At 37.2% G+C, this 26,820-nt stretch overlaps 1 protein-coding gene across 7 annotated transcripts in view; it reads left to right on the forward strand.

Annotated features, from left to right (window-relative positions):
• The first annotated feature begins 1,517 nt into the window (after window positions 1-1,517).
• The window catches only part of sipa1l3 (signal-induced proliferation-associated 1 like 3), a 189,424-nt gene continuing 164,121 nt past the window's right edge, over window positions 1,518-26,820 (forward strand). For all 7 annotated transcript variants that reach the window (XR_015515125.1, XR_015515127.1, XR_015515126.1 and 4 more), the window contains exon 1: window positions 1,518-1,715. The gene's annotated coding sequence lies outside the window, so the exon portion shown is untranslated. The remainder of the gene's footprint in view (window positions 1,716-26,820) is intronic.

Genomic DNA, 26,820 nt, shown 5'->3' on the forward strand with positions numbered 1-26,820 from the left:
GGTTTGCACCTCTATAATGACACTGTTTTATAAACAATTGATTGAATCTGTTTTATCTTTCTGCATTGTAGGTTGGTATAATCTGAGTCTATCAAATAAGAACAGGTGGAGTAGCCTTGTGAAGGTGGCAGGCAAGATCATTGGTTTTATCCAATCTTGTCTAATGGTGATTTACCGTAATTATGCTCAGGGTATCTTATCCACCCTGGATCACCAATTGTAGCCTATACTCTGTTTCAGCCGCTGCCATCAGGACGTCATTTTACAGTTCCTATCTGCAGAACAAATAGAATTAGACATTCTTTTATAATGTTGGCCATTAGGTAATTAAATGAGCCCAGCGGGGAGGGACATGCATCTAAAAAATGATGTATTGTATGTTTTGTGTGGTAATATTTTGGTAATGTGTACATGGAACCTTACCTGTATTATAGCACCTTGCTGCAATTTGCTTTCCTAAAAGGGATAATAAAGTTGAGTCTGAGTTGGATATAAATTGTTTGCAAAAATCCTTTTTCTCATTGTCGATTGTTAAATAGTTTTTCACAATTGGTTTGTGTTTGCTTATATAGTTAATAATTAGGTTTGAATATTGATAATATTGAAGATGATTATTCACATTAATTTAAGCACAATTAATTATGAGAAATGTGCTCTAAGAAGAAGTACTGACTTCATGCATGCACTTTCTTATGATGAACATAAAGTAAAATATTGTAAATAATGTCAGTTGTAATAACAAAATGAACCGCAAGAGTGTGCTATACACTACATTAAAAATGTACATGATCTGCCTGCTAAGTATAACGCACTATAGATAGCCATGGCATCTAAATATGTGTCATACTACGACATGAGCTCACCAAAACAGGATTTTCTTTACAACCGTAAATCGCCTCTGTTGCACATTTAGCACGTGCTGCTGGCAAAATGCGCTGAAATACGCGAAAAGACATGACACTGCAGTCTGACGTCATGCAGTGGCATCAAAGCACATTCATTTCCATGTGGAAATCCTCATTGTCCTGCACAGCACAATCAAAATGGAATTTACACACCCCAGTTAATATCGATAATGTTGCTTTTCCCATTCAGTCGAGGTACAAAATAGTAACGTAAACGTTTAGCTTCTTCCTCTTGTTTACCAAATGGATCATAGCACTGGAAACGACATGCACAGTGTTGATTTGTCTCCCGTCAGTAAGGAAAATCATATTTACAATGAATATATGAGGAATTTAGAAGCAAACTTTGGCTCGGTCAAAACAAAAAGCTAGAAAGACTGTGCAGTTCAATGGAGGACATGTTAAATTAAAGTGATTTTGTTTGTATGCATGCAGTGCACGTGCACTGTGTGCTGATCGTAATATTGTGAATTAAACTGTAAACCATAACCCACCGCACTCCACGTTACATTGCGGAATTCGCTCTCTTTCATACAATACTACAGACAGACACTTGTGAATGCAGCCCCGCGCATGCGCAGTGTGCTGCAAGTGTGTGCGCGAGTAGCAGCCGGGCGTCGTGGTTTCGGTTGGCTGGGAGGAAGAGGAATAACGAATGTGGGAGCCAAGAAGAATTCCTCGTTGGCGATCGGCGCTGGGGCGAAAAGCGACAATATCCACAGGATTTCTCAAACGTTTTACGGACTACACATGTCTCCTTAGGGGAATTTAGGGAAGTTTCCCCTCTCACGCGTTCCCGGGTCGGATAAGGTAAGAGACGTTTACCGGGGATAATTAGTTTCTACGATCAGGTTTAAATCAACAATGCGAAGTGGCGAGTAAAACTCAGTAGCCTTTGGAGAGCTTTCAGATTTGTCATGTTTGTTTAGTATGTACACCAGCATTTAGAGGCCAACGGTGGGTTTTCTGCAGCAAACAGTGGTTATTGTGCTGGGCTTGGGATCTCTGTGCTGTATTTTCATTAACTGAACAAAACGTTAGCGAATATAAACGTTTTAGTTCTTCCTGATTAGTTAGCGCGCATGCGTCAGCACGATGTAGTTTTTACTCACCTGGACTAAAGGCCGTGCTATAATAGTGAGACTACAAGTTTCACACAATGGTGTGCTTGTTTTACAGAAGTTAATGTCCCTTTTAGCATCTTAAAATGAATGTTGGTTGCTGGTGAGTGTTTTCTCGTAAAGTTTCAGCACATGCAAAACCCTTGGAGAACCCAATGGAAAAGCTTCTTGGCCAGTAGATCTTGCTGGATGATTGTTCTCTGGCAGTTTGTTTAGGCATGCATTTGCTGTTTGGTGTGAGTTTTGTGTTTCACGTTTAACACATTTAATAGATTCATGCACTGTTTTGATTGTTAAACGATGTGTTTTTGGTTGTGGCAGAAGGCCATTTGGAATTTACCTTCATAATCTTAATAACAACAGGTGGCTTATGTGTTGTTACAGAATTAAAGGAATATTCTGTCATTATTTACTCACTCTGAAATAGTATATTGAATTTCATTTCTCAGAATACAAAAGTTGTCGAATAGCTGTCATTTGCTTCAGCCCTAAAAAGCCTGACATTATCAGAACGTTTACAGAACAGCATATCGAACATTTAGACAAAATATATTTTTTCCAATGTTTTGAAACTTACTTGATACATCAAGGTTTATTATTATAGCTTTTGTGATAAATGAGGATATAAGACTCATCTTTTATTTAGCTATTCAAACTAAACTACAATTTTCTCTTTGCTTTGCATTTTTATTTTCATGATTTAAATTTTAAAACGATGAATGTTAGATGACAGGAAATGTAAATCTGTAAGTTCTTCACAACAGTTTAGCAGACTGCATGTAAATATACATTCTCCCTATGCTATCCCTTTGTTGGTGGCATAATATATGATGTAAACTCAATACAATAATACTATTTACAAAAAAAAAAAACAGGCACCATTTAAAAGCCTGTTGTGTCAGATGTTATTGTATCATCCTCACCACTTTCTATAAACATGAATGAGTCATTCATTCATTTTCTTTTTGGCTTGGTCCCTTTATTAATCCGGGGGTCGCCACAGCGAAATGACCCGCCAACTTATCCAGCACATTTTTACGCAGCGGATGCCCTTCCAGCCGAAACCCATCTCTGGGAAACATCCACACACACTCATTCACACACACACTCATACACTACGGACAATTTAGCCTACCCAACATATGAATGAGTAATCAAGCAAATTGAGGTAAAGTTCGTTTTATCTTCGCACATTCATTCAGTACAGCTCCTTATATTGTTTACCATGGGACTTTGAATATTCGGACTGAAATGAGCTCTATGCATAGCCAGAGTTTTGAAGCCAACTTCCGTGACTATTTTCAATTTTGCAAGGTTGTTTTTACCGCATTGATGTTGTGATGTATTTAAAATACATCCAGTTAAATAGACTTAAACATTTATTTAGTTGTTTAAGCATAAAACAAGATAGAAAGGAAGTTGTAACCACTAGCACCGTCAGTAGCAACAAGCTAGCGCAGAAATTCCATTGGAAATACTGAGGTAAAATAAACTGTCATATTTTAAAGACATAACGTGGGGAAATGGAATTTGATGCAGTGCTTCTTGTCCAATCTGAGACCCTCTTCATATCGTATATCTAACAGGCAGTGACGATTAGCACTTAAACGTGACAATTTTGTAATAGAAAGACAGTTCACTGGAAGCCCTTGGGCTGCCTCTCTGAAAATATAAAGTCTGTGTGCATATAACCCATTACATCCAAGTATGACTTCAAAACAAACATGAGCCCTATTTAACTGATTTTGAACTATGTTATACTTTGATAGTCGTTGGCTGCTAATATGATTTCATTATTTATTATGTTATTAAGGAGAATGTCTGAATGTGTGAATAGAAAACCATCTTTACCTAAATATCAAGCAAATAATACTAACCAAGAAGACTTTTTTTATTTACAATTATTGCAAATAATTAAGTATTACTTGTAGCACCATTTAGGCATTGAACGATAACTGGTTTCAAGGTTTACCGTGGCTTGGAAAAGTCAAGGTTTTAAAACCGCTAAAATTTTTTATTATACCGTTCCTAAGGTATATGTAAGTTTAAAATTTTTTTTTTTTTATGTGTTGTAAATAAATAAACAAATGTTTTTGAAATAAAAGACAGCAGAAGTCAATGAATTATTTTAATTATTTACCCTGACATTTTTTTTTTACTCAGACATTTAAAAAGATGTAATTTTAGAGCAGTAATCACATTACCGTGATACTGTGAAACCGTGGTGTTTTTATCCAAGGTTATCATACCCGTAAGCCCATGCCTAGTACCAGATGACAGATGGCATATTGTAGACTGTACAAAAATTAGTTTAAAGCGGATTTTAGATTAGCATACTTTTAAGCTATTGATTTACATTTGACACATATGAAAGAATTAGGCTTTTTGGGTTAATTTAGTATGTTGATTAAAAATGTATTCCGTCCTTAACATACTGCTTAATGTCATGCTAAGGGTAAAATAACTTTTTTTTTTTTTAGTCTTTTTTTTAAGTGCTTCGTTATGAACATTATTTAACTCCACTGCAGGTTATAAACTGATCTGTAGCTGCTGTATAATTAACAATCAGCATATGTTTCTGAGGAAGTCAGATGGCATTACCAGCACGCACACACACCGCAGCACCACATTAAACAATATAAAATTAAAGAACCAGACTGCCGTGCCTGGAATTTTGGGGGTTTTATTTTAGAAACTTCCTCTCTCAGACTAATTGAATCACATGAATGTATCTGATGGCAGTCATATTGGCCAAATTCAGTTCTCATGCTACGTGTAGCAGAGAACAGTGAGGGGTTTCTTTTTGGACAAATGTGGAAATCAGTCACCCTTCCGGTTGACACAAAAATAGACCCAAACTTGGAGCTGATCCTTCTTACAGGTAATAACTTAAGACAAAATGCGTTTTTGTGAGGAGCTGAATGCTGTTGTAAATCTCAAGTAAGTGTCTCCAGGTGTTAGGCCGAACTCCAGTTTTCAGTAGCGTATACCCTGTAAAGTAGCAGTGTCTCTGTATTCCGCTTGGAGATCTTGGGAATTTTTAAATCCTTTATTTTTTCCATCAGCTAACCAGAAAAGCCTCTTATACTCGCATATACTCTCTTTTGCAGTCGGCTGGTTAAAGTTATTGATATGAGGATTTTGAATAGACAAACTCCTAGTCATTGTCTGAAGGATTTGCATTTGTCATTTGAGTCCTTCGACTTTTAAGGTGGTGGCAGTGGCATTGTCTTGTGCAAACATGCCTGATTGGTTGTTAAGGTTTCATTTGTTAATACATACATTGAAGTGAGAGAAGAGAACAATACATGCTTGGGTGAAGTAATTTGTCTTTTTAAGCTCTACGGATAGTAAATTCTGACATATTTGGGCCAAGTACAGTAGGGGTCAAAAGTGACGGACAGTCAGAGACATCTGCATAATAATTGCATAATAATAATAGAGTGAAAGTTTTTTTTTTTTTCCACACGTTTTTAAGGCCTGACAGAGTTCAAAGTATTCATGGACATATAGTATTCTTTAATAAAGAATTCTTTAATTGAATTATTTATACAGTAAAGACTTTTAGAGTGTAATTTTACATTGATTATTCAAATTCTGTACTTAAATACTATTTGGCTGCCCTGAAAACCATAAATCACTACTATTACACTTTGCTTTTTTGTATTTATCTATGCTTGTTATTTGTTTATTGCATTTCATGCATAATCAACTTCCTTACAGAATCATCCCAATCAATCTAATTTAATAAATCTATTCCAAATAGCGGTTTTCATGTAGGCATGGGTCGGTTTAAGATTCTGACAGTAAGTTTTACGGTATTGTGATTACACCTCTAAAATTTTATTTTATTTTTTATATGTTTTCTTTTTAAATGTCTGGGTAAAAAAAATAAAACTTTTTTTTCCTCTTTGAGCACAATATATTTTACTTTGAGAAACATTTTTATTATTCTGGAGCAGTTTGAATTATTGACTTCTGCTGTCTTCATTAGTTTCAAAAGCACAGATTTATTTCAAATTGAAAAGATTTGTTTTAGATATTTTCTGCTAAAGATACTGTTGTCCTAAAAAACTTTAAACAAAACATAAAAAAAACCTTACACACCGTAGTAACCGTATAGAAGAAAATTTTGGCAGTCTTAAAACTTGTTTTGAAACCATGGTACCTTGAAACGGTTATCGTCCCATGCCTATTCAGATGTCCAGATCCTATTTCCTTTAGATTTGATTTAACACTTGATTTTATTCTCAGTTTAATTTGGTTCAAGGACAAATGCTAGTTTACAAATGGTGAATTAATGCTTATAAATTAAGATCCACAAACCTATGTCCTAAACATTTTTTCTCATTTAAGGTACTCTTGTGTCACAAATCTATTGAATGAGCTGTCAGAATATGCAATACAGGGTGTGAAAAAACAAGATTGATTTACAGCTTTAAAAAATCAATATTGAGTTAACCACATAAAAGCTCTGCTTTTAAAATGACCCCATAATTCGTGTTATTAAAGCAAAAAAGTCTTTGTTTTTATATTTATAAGAGATTATACACATGACTACAAAACCATCTGACTTTTTAAGAATTTATTTCAAACACTCGACTGAAGATGATGTGAGTCTTTGGAGTTAAAACTTTGTTATTGTATGTGGTAAGTTGGCCATTTTATGTGTCGATTTTACTACACAAAGCCACAGTGCACTGAGAAGTGAAGTAAAGAGCTGTTATCACAGAATGATTATCTTGATCCTCTTATTATCGTCTATTTAAATAGATTTGGATTTTCACTGGGATTTTGTGTAGCTTGTCAAGGTACTACGGCTGTGTAGTAAATTGTATTCCATTTGATGGCACATGCTGATGGTTTACTAGAACCGGCTTTACTGACAAAATGTGCATAAATTGGTCTAGTGTAGGGCTGCACGATATTGGAAAAATCTGACATTGCCATATTATGTTTTGCTGCGATATATATTGCAATATGAATATAATTAACCCTATGTGGGAAGATTTAATTGATTTAGATTGGCTAGGATGATCAAGATTTTTTTGTATGCAGTGCATCTGCATACATTATAATAAATTACAAGCAAAAATAACTTTCTTTGGGTAACCCTATTCAAGTACAGAAATGTAAGAATCAAATGTAAAATAATGCAGATATCATTGTATCAATAATAAGAAAACAACAATAGATTCATTTTTTTAATCTTTACCAAATAATCTAATCATGCAACGCGAGTATTGCAGATACACACATTGTGATATCGATGTTCAAACGATATATTGTTCAGCCCTAGCGTACTGCATAAAAAAAAAAAAATCAATCACTTATTAAGATGGTGAACACACTTTTGCCTATAAAGCCGGCTCTGCTGGAGCAGTGTTTACTACACAGAGCCATTAGCCGCATTTCCACTATCGGGCCAGTGCGAGCCAGGGCTTTAATCGGGCCGGGGCGGGCCAATAGCCCGGGAGGTTGAGAAATGAGGCCGAAATCATGTCGCGTTTCCACTGATGGGCTAATAGCTCACAGCGCGTCACGCAAACACCGCCCACAGAACATCCCCCGAATCAAACGTCACACAACCCGCCCACTTCAGATAAAGCACACCATAGAATTATCACGAAACGAAACCATTAAAATGAAGACAACCGAAACAAACAAATGACACGTTACTGTACAGCAGTACATGAAATGTCTATACGCACAGACCTGTGTATTTCCATTCATTACATTTGTTTACTCGCCGACCAACTGGCATTGTGCATTGACTGCTCTCGCCGAACGCAGGGACCCATCACAGAGAGCGCACACATCCATAATATAAAGCCACAGAAATTCTCCTTTATAACTCGATATTGCATGTATTTTATAACATCCTCGTTTTGACAGAAGTCGTGTTAAGTGTTTCAGCATAAGAGCGAGTAGCCTTATAAAATATAGCCATATTTTTTGCGCTCGGCAGCTATTCACTAAAGCTCTTCATTTAAAGTTTCATTTATAAATTTAACCACGTCATATAAAAACATAAACAGTTGTTTGAGTATATAGAACATATTTTGTGTTTGGACTTTCCCCCATATGCGTTTAAAGCAGCGAGCAGGACTGGGTGACAGGAAAAAAAGGTATAGGCTAGATTCTGCTTTCACTCACTTAAATAATGCTCTGTTTGCGCGATTTGATTAATATCATCGTATCCAAATACTTTATAAATAATATTTCAAACCTTCTCCGGTGTTAATTGTTTTTATAAAATATCCAAAATCTTTTTTTTTTCAGACAGGTCTTTGTAAAATGAAAGTTATAGGCTATATATGTGGCTTTAAAACGGTTCGATTTATGTATTGTATATAGGCAACCTACATATAGCGAGCTTTTGTTTATTTTATATTGGTTTATTTATTTAATGTGATTTTATATTTATCCGATATTTGTTATTCTTTAAATTATATTTCATTATAGCTTAGGCTATTTTATCAAGATATGACACTATATTGTTTAAAGTCTACGAAAGTGGGCACGTATTTTGTTAAGTTTTATGTCCTTCTTTAATAAATAAAGAAAAAAGCCGCTCGCGACATAACAGAGCTGTGAAGGAGCGCTTTAGCCCGGTCTCACACACATACAGGCATTAAACGCGCACAAACAAACATTTTAAAATAGACAAAAACTCTCGAAAACCTTTACTGTCTGCTGTGTTTTTATGGTGTAAAGCTTATTATGCGTTATTGAACCATAAAGGAGGACGCAGCAAAAAACGTCACTATAAATTAAAACTACTTTATTATTTTATGCAGCAGCCTTACATTTAAAAGGGAAAAATAAGGGTGATCATACGCAAAAAGACCCCAGCCTATAAGGCTAGATGTTTTCTTTCCCCTATTTCTTTATTTGTTTGGCGCATGTACTCACTCATGTGCGATCAGAAAACTGCCCGCCTCTCCTTTCACTCCTCCCCGAAGCCCCAGCTGGCCCTCCTTGGCCCAAGGTATTCGGCGGGCCGAAAAAGGCCGGCCGCTGGCCCCAAGAAAGCCCCGCTTTGGCCCGATTAGGCCCCAGAAGTGACAGTGGAAACCCCACTGGCCTTGGCTCGCCCTGGCTCGCTCGCTTTAGGCGCGATAGTGGAAACGCGGCTATTGACGTTGCTTAAGGGGGGGTTTAGTCTTCATCTGTAACTCTTGAATAAATCCCCTGCACTCCCGCCATTTATCTATAACCCCCAGTTTTAAAACTCACGTCGTTCCCCAATCCCCTCACCCCCACCCCATCTGTAAATTAGCCCCCTAACGTGTCAATCCTAGAATCGCAGAAAATATTGACAGCTGCTTGTGTAGATCTTGTTGAACTATGGCCCTTTGTTCTAAATGTTGCTAATGTTAAACCTGAAAGTAAGTGTAAATACCACATAATGATATTTTGACTCCAAACACTACTCTTGGCTTCAGTCGAGTGTTTGAATTTAGTTAATGATGCACCTTCTAACACAGAACAATGCACACACATAGCATTCTAATCCGCAGTGACAAACAGTGACGTTGCATCATTAAATACTTTATTATCAGGAAAATTATTAAAAGAAGAACTGTATTAATCCCATGGAATCAAATGAGAGCAGTTTAATCTTCTGTTTATCCTACAAACGCTTTAAGGATTTCCAATAGGCTGGTGCAACTGAAATTTGGAGGAAGGTTGCTTTCCAGAAACAGGATTGGTGATGTCTACATCATTGTAACATCTGCGAATAAAGGGGAAGATATCAATTTTACTTTACCTTATGCCTCGTTTCCACTGAGTGGTACAGTACGGTACGAGTCACCTTATTCAGGCTTGTGTTTTCACTGCCAAAGGGTACCAATGGTACCCTTTTGGTGGGCGTGGTGTTCAACAGAAAGTTGCACTCGACAGTTCAAGTTCACATATCGTATAAGAAGCACTTTACTAACCAAATGTTTTATACATAAATACTTATGTTTAAATAAATGTTTATAACTAGAGCCAGATGGAATCTGCTGACATTTTTTGCCGTTTCTACGCAGGATTTTGTAAAAAATCTGTAGATTCATGCAGAATTATTTAAGAAGTATCATAACTAAAACCTTAATTTATGAACTAAAAAGTAATACCTTTTTAACTTGTATTTAATGTTTAAGCAAGTCTTCTATATAATATTTCTACTAAAAAAGGGAACATATGACTTTGTAAACTGTATTGTGAATAAATTATATTAACATTTTTATATTAGTCAAGACTGTTGCTAAAATTAATTTTAAAAACTGAATAAATATATAACATTTACACACTTACACAAGTAATGAAACAGAATCAATGATGGGCTAAAAATCTGCGGGATTTCGTGTGGGCCTATTTATTACTAACTCTTCTATGCACAGGATTTGATTACAGTTGTAGATCAATGATAATGCAAAATAGCCTACTGTAACGACTGCGATTTATAATAAATAAAACATTATTACAATGTAATGTCTCGGCTGTGTATTTAAAAATGGCGCTTCCTTTGTTTTCATTCTCCTGACTTGTGCACACACTAGTGACGTTTCTCCGTAAACCAATATCGTTCTTAACAAAATGAGAAAAAAAATTGAAGAATATTTTGACACTTTTTATCTGCACATGATGTCATCACAGACGTGAGCATTCTCCCTGGCTTACGTTCTCAGGTAGGTTATTAGTGTGACATCACTACTTGCTTTCTTGACATCTATTAACTGGGCCAGAAATATCCCTAAAGCTGCTGAAGTTTCTTATTCTCTTTCTCTCTCCCTCCCTCTCTCTCTCACTCTGTGTCTCTCTCTCTCGTTCACTCTGCTCTCTCCTTCTGCCTATTTGGCCAGAGTAAATATAGCCTGTTTGGTTTTTTGCTGGAGGATAAACACAGATGTCGAATCAGACTGTTTGCCACTGCATACTCACCCCAACCGTTTCTCTTATAGATTTCGAAAAGGACAGAAAAATAACTTTTAAGAAAGTGCTTAATGCAGCCATTAGGTCTGATTGTCTCATTATTGACCAGTCTGGCTGGCATCTGCCAAGTCCCAGTTACTTTAAAGTGTGTAATTGCTGTAATACAAGCCACCTAGTTAAATATTGCATTAGTAATCGCACATTAACTAAGAAGCTATTTGCGTTGTTAGCAGAAAACTGGTCTTTCCACTGGTTTTGCTCACTATTCTGAGCTGAAAGGGACAGCAGTGTAATGCGATATGCTACAGGACTGGATTTTATTTATATGATTACACAGCTACTACTAAAAGGCAACAAATGGTTGTCAGCTTGGTGATTATTGGCATGTTTGTCTTGAGAAAGCATCAGTCAAGAGAATGACTTCCATAAAGTGTCAGCTGAGGTAGGCAGGACTCCGTGCTGTTTTTACACCTGTTTTACTTCAGCCTTTCCACCTGCTCCACTCCAGAACCAGAGAGACCTGATTGACGAGAGCGATCCCACAGAGTTGAGGGACTTTGAGCCCAGAACAAAACAAGTCTTTGATATGGCTTCCCCCCCTCCTCACTGTTTAGAAAGAAACAAGTCCCATTCATAACAGAATAACAGACAGCTGAAACCTAAAAGTGCCATCAAGTGAAATTTAGGGTAAAGTTAATAAACGAAAAATAAGGGGAAAAAATATGCAGATACGAATTGAAGGAGCATTTATTAAGTTGAAGGAATGTAACATATATTTTTTTATGACAATATTTTTAGGATTTAATACATCGTCATTGTGGCTGTTAAAATGATCATCTATGCTACTTTTTATTTAATATTTTAAAATAATTTTGAAAAAAAAAAAATTTGAATAGTATTTGAAGTATTGCAGTATATGCTTTTTGAACATAACTATTGTAATGTAATATGTAGAATTGATGTTTTCATTTTGGCAGTATGAATGTAGTCTGTTTCTGTAATGGTAAATATTCATTTTCAGCATCGGTTGAGTTGAGTAGACCCTAATTCTCATAAGCTATGTTTTCATCCACCTATTTTTATACGCATTTTGTATACAAGCATAAAAATAGTTTGATGGAGACGCCAAGATGCGCATTAATTTAAAAAAATGCACATGAAAAACATACGTGCATAACGGAGTAGGATAAACTTTTTGTCTAATAAGAAAGATACGCATAGAATTACGATGAAAACACTTTTCTATTTATTTTTTTACGATTTATGTTTTGGCCTTTTTGCCTTTATTAGATAGGACATTATTAGATAGGACAGGAAGCAAAGTGGGAGAAAGAGAGAGAGGAGGGTAGGGTTGGGAAATGTCCTCGAGTCGGGATTCGAACTCGGAACGCCCGGATGTACTACTGCACCATGTGTCGACACGCTAACCACTTGGCTATTGTTCTGACAATAAAAACATCAAACAAATTCCAGTACACTCATTAAAAAAAGTCATCTGATTTTGTTATACGAGATCATGTGATGATAAAAAGGAGTTTGAATGGATAAACCAGCTGACAGAGCACATTGTAAAGCATCTGAAATGTTGTTTTGGTCATTCTAAAATGCCTTAACCATTTCGGTATAAGTGTTATTATAATATTAATGACCTCCAGAACTGTCAAGAGCATCTGTGCTCTGCGTCTCATGGCTTCAAACACCACCAATCGTTCATTTCGTGTGGGTACCATATTCTGTGGTGCAAGTCATTTATTAAATAAAGAAAAGATTCACATAGCTTCTCCTACAGCAGCAAAATCCATTTTTACTTTTGATATTTGGTGCCAGTTCATCAGGAAGTGAGATTTTGTTCTCTTTGACTCATTGGATGGAAACGCTGCTTTATTTGCACGTCTTTAATGCTATAATCCAGTTTTGCGCATGAATTTTATTTGCATTTAGGGATGGAAACATAGCTATAGAAATGCGAACATTTCATAATGTTATAGTGTAATAATGAACAACATGCGGAATATTGAAATTTTGTACAATTAAAAATACTTTGAATAATTCTGAATTATTTAATCTTTTAGTTCATTATTCAGATCATTGTCTTGTTATTAGTTGTTCATCACAGCTTTGAATAATGAAGACTTCATATGTATTTTATTTTCAAACTCAAATCTTTCCTATGACATTGAAAATTCTATGATTATTTATAGCCTTTTGCCTGTTAACTCTACAGGGTTCCATTTGTCAGCATCAATTAATTTAACAAAAACAATGTAATGACATCGTCAAAATCAATTAATCTTTATTATTTTTAGACAATTTTGACACTGTTGATTTTAATGCATTAATTAACCTTTACTAACGAGACATTGTTGATAATGATATTTAGTAAATGCTTTTTAAAGATCATCAACTGGCTATAATTAACGACAGTAGTGTTTTAATTGATCAGCTATCATTCTATTCAGTCATCATTTCAGCATTGCTTTAATCAAGAACTGCATGACATTAAAAAAAATATTTTGTTATTCAGCAATATATATATTGCGATGTGATTACAGTTTTAACAGACTTGAAAAACTGTTTTTGGAAAGAATTGATCATTTTTGATTGATTGAGATGAGATTTGGAGTGGGAGTGCATCTGCATAAAATCTAATAAACAATCTACTTGCTGCAGAGCTATTTTGAGTTAATTCAACTAAGTTGTGATTTTAAAAATCATTATGCAGTTAAAGACCTCAAAAACACATGCAAATAATAAATTATAATGCAGCCTGAACATGGCATATGCTCCAATTTGACTATTCTGAATGGTCATATTGGGATATCGATGTTGAATCGATACATTGTGCAGCCCTACTGTAATACCAAATACATTAGAAAAGAAAAATCAAACTTGACTTGCTTTACAATAATATTTGCATAAATCCTGCACAACTAATAAAATGCTTGTTTACATTAATGCTCGTAACATTAAAGAAACTCTTTTAAATGTCTTCTGATGTCTTAAACATCTAGCCTGGAACCATTTGTGTCTGTGGGAGTATTTGGGAGATCTGAGAGGGAAATTGACTCTACCAATATAAGTGTCTCAAAAGGGAAAAGGCTCTTTGTTTTATAGAGGATCTTCGTTAAATTAATGACACCAGATGTTCCAGACCCACACAGTTGTGGAAGTAGGCCATTCATTGTCCCAGGAGATCTCCTTGTTCACAACTTTCTGTTCTTAAGGAATTTCCTATTGATCTGGCCGAGCAGTTTATTCCTCTCCGTCTGGAGAGACGGGGAGGAAGAGAGACATTCAGAGGAAACTGTCGGAGCGAGCAGGGGATCCTCGAGAGCATGTCAGCGGATACGCGGGAGGAAGTGTGGATGAATGGGCGCTGACTGTCTCCAATGTCTCCGGTGCCGTTCCAAGACTTCCGTCGATTTCCACTCTTAAACTAGACACAATCTGTAGTGCAGAAACGCCACTTACAAAGAGAAGTGAGATACAGACTTTATTGACCCCCATCAAGTGGGCAGCTTCGTTGCATCTTTCTCCATCTGTCTCTTATTGAGGGAAGTGTGGTAGCGTCGTGCGTCACGCTGGTTCTTTCTGGCGTAGCGTTGGAGAGGAGGGAAAGAGACAGGAAATGAGTGCAGGGAGATGACAGGCCCATGAATCACCCCCACTTTGAGGAGATGGGTCACATCAAACACACAGTGTGTTAAAATACCTCGTGTTGCCTAAGCTAACTCCCCTTGTCTTCTGACTCATACATGTATGTCAAGAATTCTGTCCGCTTTAAGAATTCAGTGCATTTTAGGAAATGAAACTAGAGATGTGTGCCACGACTAATTCTATTATCAGTTAACTGAGATTTTTGGAATCAATTGCTCTAGCGAACACCACCAACTGTTCATAGCCTTTTCTCAGCTAAAAGATCCGGCCGCATTTTTCCCACAGATTTGGGAAATGGATGCGGAACAATGACCTACAGCTGCCATGTGTTGTTTACTTAACTATAACCAGCCTATGAACAATAACAGCAGGTCCTTATGTATCTGCAGGCAGAGGTGCACCTCAAAACACACCAAAATGTATTAAATATATTCAAGATTTGCATTGTCACTGCTCTTCTGCCTTGACTTACTGAAAGTCATTCTCATTCTAGGTCATTTAATTCAGTTAACGTTGGATCCGCTTCTTGGCTACCAGTAAGAGGAACTGACCACGATGCTGCCATTTCTGCTGTTTGTGTTTCTGTCCGTGGTGTAAAGATGCTTTGGTTGTATGAAACAACAATTTAACAGTGGCTGCTGACTTATTTAAATATAGAGCATTTGGTGTCTTGTGTTGCAAATCCAGTGACGCTGGTAGGGATGTTTCACTTTGATTAATCAGTGATCAGCAGTGTGGATATGTCATGTTTTTTAATAGTATGACTTACTTGGAATCTTACCCAAGGTGGTATTATTTATTTTAAAAAGTTTGTGTTCGTGCTAAATGCTTTTGTTTTTCATAACAAATGTCATAGAAACCATAATGCTGGACTACTCTTTTACTATGTTAGTTGGTTCAGTGTTTCCTCTAAGATTTTTTCCAGCTGTGGCGGCAGGCCTTTTTTTTTTTACACAGATTTACCAACTACCTGTGGCGTTATTATTTCAATGACAAATGTTGTGAGCGCAGTATTAGAAGTCGGGATCGCATGTATGTAACAGCCTACAAGCATGCGAATCTCTGTGCTTGTGCGCCGATTTCGTCTGCTCATGCACAAAACTTGCAGATCTTCTTGTGCGCTTTCAAACAATAGCTGCTGGGTCCGATTTGGTGCGTTTATGTAACGAGTATTTCTCCAGCATTTATTAGATTTGCTAGGAATATTTATAAATGTTTCCAATAGACCTACAGAGTAGCATTGATGCGTCCTAATGTAAAGCCACAGCCATGTCACCCTGCAGCCCAAGACCGGTTACTCACTGAAGCTAAGCAGGGCTGAGCCTGGTTAGTACCTGGATGGGAGACCACTAGGGAACACTAGGTTGCTGTTGGAAGTGGTGTTAGTGAGGCCAGCAGGGGGCGCTCAACCTGTGGTCTGCGTGAGTCCTAATGCCCCAGTAAAAGTGAAGAGGACACTAAACTGTCAGTGGGCGCCGTCTTTCAGATGAGATGTTAAACCGAGGTCCTAACTTTCTGTGGTCATTAAAAATCCCATGGCACTTCTCGAGAAAGAGCAAGGGTGTAACCCCGGTGCCCTGGCCAAAGTCCCTCTATCGGCCCTTACGATCATGGCCTCCCAATCATCCCCTTCAACCGAATTGGCTCTATCACTGTCCTCCACTCCACCAATAGCTGGTGTGTGGTGAGCGCACTGGCACCGTTGTCCTGTGGCTGCCGTCGCATCATCCAAGTGGATGCTGCACACTGGTGGTGGTGTGGAGAGACTACCCTCATGATTGTGAAGCGCTTTGGGTGTATGGCCATACACATTAAATGTGCTATATAAATACACATTACATTACATTACATAAAGTGAGACGGCTATACGTTGTCTTTGCTGGCCTTACGCATCACGCACCTGTCAGCCTGTCAGTCAGTCAGTCAGCACGTCACCTTAAAGGGTTAAACAAATGATGCACAGCGCTGCTACGGTTACAGAAAAGTTTGCGCTATGATTCACGTACCCTTTAATATGTTTTGGTGCGATTATTACCCGCTATTAAAAAAATAAAATGTTTTGAATGAGAAGCTGTAATGTAGCCGTGGCGGGATGAATTTTGGCGTGGCGGCCCGACATGGAAGAATGAATGTAGAGGAAACCATGTGGTTTTGAACCATTTTTTGCAGGTGGTAATGGTTTTGTTGCTGAAAATAAATTAATTATATCTTTGGTATCTCCACTAATGCTTCTGCTACTCTCAACTCTTAACTATACATACTTAACACTACAAAATTTGGTTTACTTAAGGCTGGTTTATACTTCTGCCTCGAGTGATCGGCGTGACTGTCTGTGCATGCCTTGTGCATTGCCGTTCATTTACTTCTGCGTGCTGTTTGTGATGCTCTGCAGTAACACTTTCGAAATGCTAGCTGACAGTAGGTTTTTATGCTTCTCTGTGTTGAGTTTCTTTGCTGGTGTTTTGTTTTTTCTGAGCACTACCTTAATGTACATGTAGCTGAAACTCGCTTGTTCAGAGATGGGAACTGGCAGATGTGCAACCACTTTAGTCATAAGGTAAACAAAACGGAACTGTTCACCTTAAGCTCCTTCTTGGGACTTGACACTTGTAAACACTTGCTCTATCAAGTTTTCCCACCCACACTCGTCAGCCATACCAAGCTGATCAATCATAGAGCTTGCGATATGCGTCGCTGCGAAGTGTTGTTTTTTGAAAGGTGCGCGTCGGCTATAGCCATGGCGAGGGTTATGCAACTGCGCAAAGGCTGCACCGGTGCATATAAGTGCACTTGACGCAGAAGTATAAATCAGCCTTTAGGGTGTACTCACACTAGGTACAGTTGCATTGAACTATGCCAGGGTGCAATTGTCCCCCCTGCCCCGACTGTCTGCATTCACATTGCGTTTTACCTTCCGAGTATGCGTACGTCATTAATGATACAACTGTACAGTAGGAAGAGAAGTGCTCTCGCTCAATACAGTGGAGATTGCTTTAGTTATATTGTTTTGTATTATTTTAAGTTGTTTGTGATGAGGTGACATGCAGTCAAATCTTTTGCTGAGCAGATCCACCGCTTTTGACAATCAAACTTTCATAAAATCATCATCCTGCACATATTAGAAAGTTTGAAAAAGGTGGTGCAGCAGGGGGGTTTGCATTTTTAAAAAACTATGACAGTTTGCATTGATTGTAAAGTCGGAAGGATTAATAAATCTTTTAAAATAGTCCTATTAAAGTGACATTGCATCTTCAGTTTTGCACTCAGGTGTTCTTTGCACTCACACTACAAGTGTACCACATCAAAGCCCTACCAAACTGCGCTCCAAACCACCTCTATCAAACTACCCTGTCACCGGTGCCACTGCTCTAAAATATTAGTCTGGAGACCTGGCTTGCTGTGTTTCATGACATGCGTGATGTCATTGAAAAGACAAATTTAACGTTGGACTTCAAGAAATAAACAAACAATGGCTACCCTCAAAGTTAAAGGCAGAATTTTTAAATATTTACTCCATTGGTAATTCTACTAAGGGGCAAAAATACGATAAACAGCGATTTTTATTTTTTTAATTTATTTATTTATTAATTTATTTATTTTTTAATTTTTATTTATTTTTTTATTATTATTTTTTCTGATACCCATTTTCACCATGGCACTCTACGTAAAAATATTCATTCCATGTAGAATAAAACCTGCAGTAATCAAATGTGTAAATTAGTTTTTACAAATAATTGCAAAGAAACAGCAAGTCTTTGTTTTATTTCCAAATTGACATGCATCAAATAAAAGGCCTTTATGTCTTGTGGTTTGTTGTGTGTACTTTACCTTATAAGTGTCCAGGATTTCATTTCAAAACAGAGTGAGATGTTTTTGAGCTTCTTTAAATGCTTGTGTTCTGAATACTTCCACCTCAGAAAGCTCTTGGTTGCCTCCTTCGAGAGCCCTGATGTGGTCAGAGCTCGAGGGCCGCACTTTTTCCGCTCTGTGTAGTCTGCACACGCCCACACGCATATGCCTACACTCGTTTAAGTAGCCTACACATTCCTGCATTCAATCCATCTTCGGTCTGCAATACCTTTCTTTTTTTCAGTAAGAAAAAATAATGATCAGTTATATAGTTGCTGTATCAGTGATGTTTTATTGGATTACTGTTCACTAATGTCTTTAAATCATGGTCTGAAATTTTAATGATCTCTTGATTTGTTTGTCCTGTATCATTATCCTCTGATTTAGTGTTTGGGCTCACATCCAGAGCTGATGATGACCCGTACAAGGTTCAGTGTTGAAGGATTTGTTTTCTGTTGGCAGAATTTCCACTGGCTTGATTACATGTATGATTCATGACTGCCTATCTATAGCATTTATAGTGTCAGAACTGTTCATTAAATATTACATTTTCATTATAATGCCTCTTATCAGTAGCGTATGTCTTAATATTGCAAAGACTTCATTTACTTAACACAAATACAGTAAACATTAGTACTGCAGTATTTATACAGTAATAAGTAGTAATACATATCTTTATATATGAAGTTGATTAGTTAGAGACCGAGCACTAGTGGAAATCCCCATTGGATTTGCTCAGCTTATTCTTCTTCTTCTTCTTCTTCTTCTTCTTCTTCTTCTTCATCTTCTTCGGCTTCTTTTTCGCCTTCGCCTTCATCTTCTTTGCCTTCTTCTTTTTCTTCGCCTTTGTCTGCTTCTTCCTCTTCGTCTTCGCCTTTTTCACCTTCCTTCTTTTTCTTCTCCTTCTTCTGTTTCTTCTCCTTCTCCCTCTTTGCCTTTACCGCCGCCTTCTTCTTCTTCGCCTTCTTCTACTTCACCTTCCTCTTCGCCTTGTTCTTCTTCGCCTTGTTCTTGTTCTTCTCCTTCTTTTTCTTCTTCGCCTTCTTCTACTTCACCTTCTTCTTCGCCTTGTTCTTCTTCGCCTTGTTCTTGTTCTTCTCCTTTTTGTTCTTCGCCTTCTTCTTCTTCGCATTCTTCTTCTTCGCCTTCTTCCTCTTCGCCTTCTTCTTCGCCTTCTTCCTCTTCGCCTTCTTCATTGCCTTCTTCGTTTTCTTCTTCGTTTTCTCCTTCGCCTTCTTCGCCTTCGCCTTTTTTGCCTTCGTCTTCTCTAGAATAAATCACATTTTTAAGGGTCTAAACATTCTCGAAAACTCACAAAACTTTGTACACGCACCAGAAGTGGCGAAAATTTACGTTTGTTATCGGTTTTAGAAGTGGGTGGGCAAAATGGCTCAACAGCACTACCTACGCCCTTTTGACGGAGTGCCCCCAGCTACGTTTGACACACACACACGCACATAAAATTTGGCACAAACATAAAACATGCAAGTCTCTTGGAGCAAAATCTGAAATTCATCAGAAAGTCGGATATTTTTTTACCTCCTCTGCAAAAAAGTACAGTTATTTTGACGGACGTGTCCATGGCAGACTCACAATTTTCAGTGTTTCACTATAGACATTTTTTTGATGCGTTCGAAATTCCTTTCCTGAAGACATTAACATGCCAATATTGAGTTACAGTCATAGCGCCACCTGCTGACAGAGGGAAGTGATTTTCTCAGATATTTTTTTTAGATTTATCAGTTTAAGTTATTATTGTCCACTGTTCTCTGTCATCTTAAGGTCATTAGGTGGCAGTGAGTCGTGGTGTGAGGTCCCTTTCATAGCTGCTTGCAGCTTAAATTTTACTTTATCATTTAAAATTACACACATTATCCTGCATGTCAATTGAGCAGTAATAAAAACTGCAACTTTTTTTGTCATGTACCTAGGGTTATTGTAAATATAGGTAAAATCTGATATTTTTTTATTTTCTGCGATAAATATTGCGATCATTTGAAAAGCTCTATTTGATAGTTTTCTGTGGAGTCTAACAGTATTCAGGTACATAAATTGAATAATCAAAGTGCAAACAATGCTTTTCTTTGTCTCATTTCTAGTTCAGATATCTAAAAATTCTTAGATCAGTTAAAAAAATTGTTTTTTAACTTTTCTTTCAACTTTTCCTTTTAAGTTTTTCACTTACTTAAAACAATCAACTGTCTGTCAGTTAGGCGAGTAAAATAATCTTGTTTTTGCTTTGAAATGTAGATTTGCAAATAAGGAAAACTTTTTTTTTCTTTCATAAATTGTATAAATTCTGTGTAAATACAGCAATTAAATACACTCAACATTGCATGTCCTGCAATGTGACTATTGCAAATGTGCACATATTGATGTTGAAACATTCTATTGTGCAGCCCTACAGGACTTGGTGATTAATCAAATTAAAATCTCAAACATGATTATTCAAAAGCTTTGATTAATGTGGACATCTTATCAGGGAAACTGCTCTATGATTCGTAGTAAATATCCTCTGATGGCCAGAGGGCACTCTCATGTGGAAAGTCCAAATATGCCATGAAGAAAAAAACTTAAGTTATGAAGGGAGTTTGGAGTAAAAACATGTCAATATATGTGGTATTTTTCACATGCTTTCATGTGCAGCAGCATTTACCACACAACCATAGTCCATTGAGAATCTATGCAAACAGCTGTCGTTAAGGATAATAATGATAAATTTATACGTTTTGTCCATACTGTCCAGCCCTAGTCCAGATAGACCTACAACCATATTAGTTTACATCCATTATGTTTGCAGAATTCACAGTTTTGTAATTTGGAGCTACACAAAAGTATAAATCAGGCTTTAAAGGTTGTGTTAATTTTTTTTTTTTTTTTTATTCAATGTTTGTCGTAAACTGAAACTTGAAGACAGGGCAGGACATAGTAGTTGCTCCTCCCTTTAAAAAATTGCATTTCATTTTGTCACAGCTTTTGTCAGTGAGAGTGGTTGAGGTCTAATTATCAAATGAAAGGCAATTGAAAAGCTTCTTGAAAGGGGCAGGTCATGTCATATACTAGAGAGCATTTGATTGGCCAGAAGATTGGCTGAGAAACTGAAGTATGACTTTGGCTTTGTCAAGAATATTCTTAAAAATTGGACTGCAGTTGTCCTTAACATTGGTTTATTCAATAGTCGTAATGTTCAATCGCAAGTTCTGTAGGGTTAATGTATGCTTAGATGGATACTTTTTCAATGCAGAAACATGCACTTCATCTATAACTGAACAATTGCAGGTTTTTCTGATGCAAGCTTTGTTCGAGAGATTTACTTGTTCATATGTTCTTTAAATTCAACTCTAGCTCAAAGCATTCCTGCCCACACTGACCATAGAAACTTCATTATGGCCTGTGGGTGAACGTTTCTCAAATGTGACATGGATAACTGATACCGAGCACCGAACAGAGCTGCTTCCAAACCACTTCAAAGCTATAACATTGGAGTACTGAAGGGTACCTTGCCTTGTATGACCCTTCTAAACGGTTGCTCACTAGCAAGGGGTTTCTGCAGTGCAGAGCTGCCCTCCTTCTGTCAGCACGCTGGTTGTGGCTCAGACAAAGCTGCAGATTGTCTGTAGAAAGTGCAGGAGTGCCAGGCTTGGGGTAAATTCTGACGCTTTTGCCAAAAGCACCAAAGGCCTCTTATACTTGCCACTGTTACAGTCTGGAATTTCTCAAGAGGAAGTCATGTATGAGTGTTCAAGTGTGCCCTTGTGCATGCTTTAACTCTCCATAGCTGAAGTTTAACAACTGTAGAGTCTGTTGTTTATTTTCTAATTGAGTTCAGCATGCAGTCATCCCCAGAATGCCATTTAGCAAGTCTTCGTCTCATGCCTTTATCTATTACAAAATCAGATTTGGTGAAAGGGCAAGAAGTTTTGTGCTTTAGTACTGTTGCAGAGGTCAATTGGATGTAGATCATCTATAAATCAGCGCACAAAGAATGTTTGCAGATTTCCACACAGATGAAGTGTGTGTTGTTTAACTACATTCAAAATAGTTGTACTTTTGTTTTAGATTATCTGCACAAGGATACCAGGAAGGGAAGTGAGGAGAATAACCAAATCCCTGTTTGCATGAAATCAGCTGCACCTGCCCTGGTATTCATTTACCTTTTAGGCAACTATTAAAAGAGCCCTGTAGTGCAATTTTTATTTTTATTCTTTGCAAAAACAAAGCAGAGTTGAAATTGTTGTCCGTTATGAATAATTATTGTCTTTGCTTGAACATTAAGTGTGATACATTAGAGCTTGCATAGACTAGTCGACTAGTCGAGCGATCGACTACTTCAACCACTAGTCGGTGCTCTCAAAAGCAATCGACTACTCGAGCGTGCATTTGCCATAACTGACATCAAAACAACAAACGTATCCAATAGAGCTGCACGATTCTGACTAAAATGAGAATCGGGATTTTTTTGCTTAAAGTAAAGATCACGATTTTCTCATGATTCTGTATATGTAAAATAAAGGTATGGTATAAACAAACATATGGCACAACATCGATAATAATATTGTGTGTAGGTCTACTGTTTTTTATAAATAATTCTATTCTACTTATAATAATTATGATGTTGAATTATTATGTTTGAGATATATGCTTGCAATCTGTCATATTAGACAAATTTATTCACTGGTAAAATCAGACATTTGCCATTATCAGATTATATTCAACAATATATAGGCTAGAGTAGTTATACTGACATTGTAAACATTTATTTTCATGCACAACTGTGTGTTCGCTATGAAAGAAAAAAATATCAAATGCTTGCTGTAATCATAACTCTAAAATGCGATATGATCATTTAAATCACAGGTGTCAAACTCAGTTCCAAAAGGGCCGCAGCTCTGCACAGTTTAGTTCCAACCCTAATCAAACACACCTGATCAAACTAATTGAGTCCTTCAGGCTTGTTTGAAACCTACAGGTAAGTGTGTAGGAGCAGGGTTGGAACTAAACTGTGCAGGGCTTTGGCCCTCCAGGAATTGAATTTGACACCCCTGATTTAAATGAAGTGCACACTTTCGGTTTCATTTTGACTGCTAAGTGCTTGCTCATACTTCGCGCGCGGCTCCCAAACAATCACTCTGTGCCACAAACTGAATATTATTTACAACTGTATCACCTGTTACTCGCAACATATGCAGGTTCTGTTCACTAAAGTAGACTCGTGCACGTCTATCATTAAGTAGAGCGAGCGCGCCCTCTCTGTGATAACAGCTTATGGTCAGCAGCTCACGTCTCGTGTGATTTCCCGGCCACGAAAACATCCTTTTATGAAGACAAAAATGACATTTTTAGGTGAATTATACCTAATAGATACATTATGTGACTCATTCAACATCATTTGGAGGTGTCAGTGTCACTGAGCAACGTGTGTGAAACAATGAAAAGACTTGCGCAGCCGCCATTTCTTCTCTCCTGAACTTGAAAATATGATTGGCAGAATCGTAGAAATGCTGGATTAAGATCATCTAGAGGGTCAAATCGAGATCGCAATCTTTTAACGATTAATATGCAGCTCTTCAATATGTCATTGTCTCCATTCAGATTTAACCTGAGAGATTCAGTATAAGAACTAATCTATAATAGATAAGTGATTACAAGCCACACAGAGTGATTACATCTCACAGTTAAACACATATTTTGCAAACTACAAAAATCGAGGCAACAAATTTAATTGCATCAACATGCTATGATCTGGAGGAAGAAGAGACTGGTCCATATGAACTGTAACAGTTACTGACAAAGTCCCTGTCAAAGTCTGACAAAGTCCCATACGTAGTAGTCTCCGCTGCTCCTTCCTTTAATAACAAATGGCAAGCAAATCCCACATTGCAGTGTAGGTTATTGTTTAAGTCATCAGAAAAATGTAGTATTGTTGTGAAAATGAACTTTAACACTTTATTCCCCGCAGCCGAATTTCCATCAGTGATCGACATCTTTACATCATGATCAGTCCCGTCATCCACCGCACTTTGCTAGGAAAAGGCGTGTTCACATTTTACAGAATGCGACACTACATATTTGGTGATGTACTCTATCAATGTAAACTCGTTTCCGCAAAAGATCCGGACCCAACACGATTCATTTATTCGACTCTGAGTCGACGATTTTGTTAAAGAGTCAACAGTATTAAACACGGTGCACTTTCAAATTTAAACCTCAGCTGAATGTTTTCATTTACTTAGTGCTGTGTTACACATTGCAAGGAAGGTAATTTTCAAAAACCCATAATAGGGGCTCTTTAAGGCAGTTTTTTATTATCTCTAAAATGTAAACACATTAAACGCATTTCACCTGTGTTTGTGGTCATTGTATTTAAAGGTATCGGTAACACTTTACAATAAGGTTCATTAGTTAATGCATTTACTAACATGAACTAATCATTAACAACACATGTACAGCATTTATTAATCATAATTGAACATTTACTAATGCATTATTAACATCCAAGTCCATGCTTGTTAACATTAGTTAATGCACCATGAGTTAACATGAACTAACAATGAACAACTGTATTTTCATTAACTAGCATGAACAAATACAGTAGTAAATGTATTGTTCATTGTTTGTTCATGTTAGTAAATGCATTAATTAACATTAACTAATGAACCTTATTGTAAAGTGTGACCAAGGTATCTTAAATATTCTAAAATGTTTAACGCTATGTAAATTATACTCAAGTTTTACAGAAATTGTTATTAATGTTTTGGTGTATGATATTGCTAATTATTTCTTCTTCACATTTGGCAAAGTGGTCTCAAACAGTTCCCACAAAATTTCAAATATGTCATTACAAAAAATCTGCATCGCAAATGATTATAATTCAGCAGCTTCCACTCCACCTTGGAAGCGAATGACTTTCCAAAATAAAAGGTAGCTTTAGATTGTATGTGGTGTTGGATTTTAGTCCTCTGAGATTTAATTCCACTGTGGCTCTGCAGGATTAAAAACCAATGTCCTGTTGCTCAGCGCTACTTACTATTACACTGAGCACATAAAAAAATTATTCGACTTGCATTTGTCTCCAAATATTTAAGTTGGTGTGAGCAGATTTTAAATGCTGGTGGTGTTTGTGTGTTTTTTTTAACCCACTTATTTGTTTATCCCACCATGAGTTTGTGTGTCATGCTGTACAGCACAGTGTCTATAGGGAGTTGAAAGCTACCACACACACACACACACACACAGATGCTCACTACATATAGTGAAAATGAAGAGTAATGACAGTGGGGTGTTGACTGTTGTTTTCCTGGATCTCAAGAGAGCTGCACTACTCACTGCTAGAGAGACACAGGGAGACTGATAGATAGAGAGAGAGAGGGGGAAATGGCCTGTTTTCTCTGAAGGACAGTGCAGCTCCTCTTATCATCGTGGGAGAGGGAGAGATGCACCGATTAGGGATGAGAGATGGTCGGACTCACAGAGAGTGAGAAAAAGTGGAAAAAGGGAGGTAAAGCATGTGAATGAGAGGCTTAGGTGCTCCTCTGTTTGGCTTTTGCGTGTCCTGATACTAGCATTGGACGATAACCGTTTTCAAGGTGTACAACAATTTGGAAAAGTTGAGGTATTAAAACCACCAAAATTTTCTGCTATACTGTTTTTAAGTTATATGTAAAATTCTTTATTTGCATTTTTTTAGGACAACAGTATCTCCAGCAGAAAAGACACCCAAATATGCCATTTTAAATTGTAAAGAAATCTGTGTTACTAACTAATGCAGAGAGCATTGGTGGATAAAGACTTTTGTTTTTTTTACCCAGAAATAATTATTTATTATTTTTATAATTATTTATCCGTCTTTCGGATGAGACGTTAAACCGAGGTCCCGACTCTCTGTGGTCGTTAAAAATCCCAGGATGTCCTTCGAAAAGAGTAGGGGTTTAACCCCGGCATCCTGGCCAAATCTGCCCACTGGCCTTTGTCTATCATGGTCTCCTAACCATCCTCATATTCCAATTGGCTTCATCGCTGTCTCCTCTCCACCAATCAGCTGGTGTGTGGTGTGCGGTCTGGCGCAAAATGGCTGCCGTCGCGTCATCCAGGTGGGTGCTGCACACTGGTGGTGGATGAGGAGATCCCCCCCATTGTGTGTAAAGCGCTTTGAGTGCCCAGAAAAGCGCTATATAAATGTAAGGAATTATATTATTATTATTATTATTATTATTATTATTACTTATTTTACAGCCGTAATCACAATATCGTTAAAACGTTAAATTTTTTTCCAAGGTTATCATGCCGTCAGAGTCTTATACCTATACTGGTTCACACAGTGATGTTATAAAGGCCCTTGTATACTTCAAATGATATTGAAGAGC

Source organism: Danio rerio, chromosome 18, assembly GCF_052040795.2.
Source record: "Danio rerio strain M-AB ecotype USA chromosome 18, GRCz13ab, whole genome shotgun sequence".
NCBI classification, from domain to species: Eukaryota; Metazoa; Chordata; class Actinopteri; order Cypriniformes; family Danionidae; genus Danio; species Danio rerio.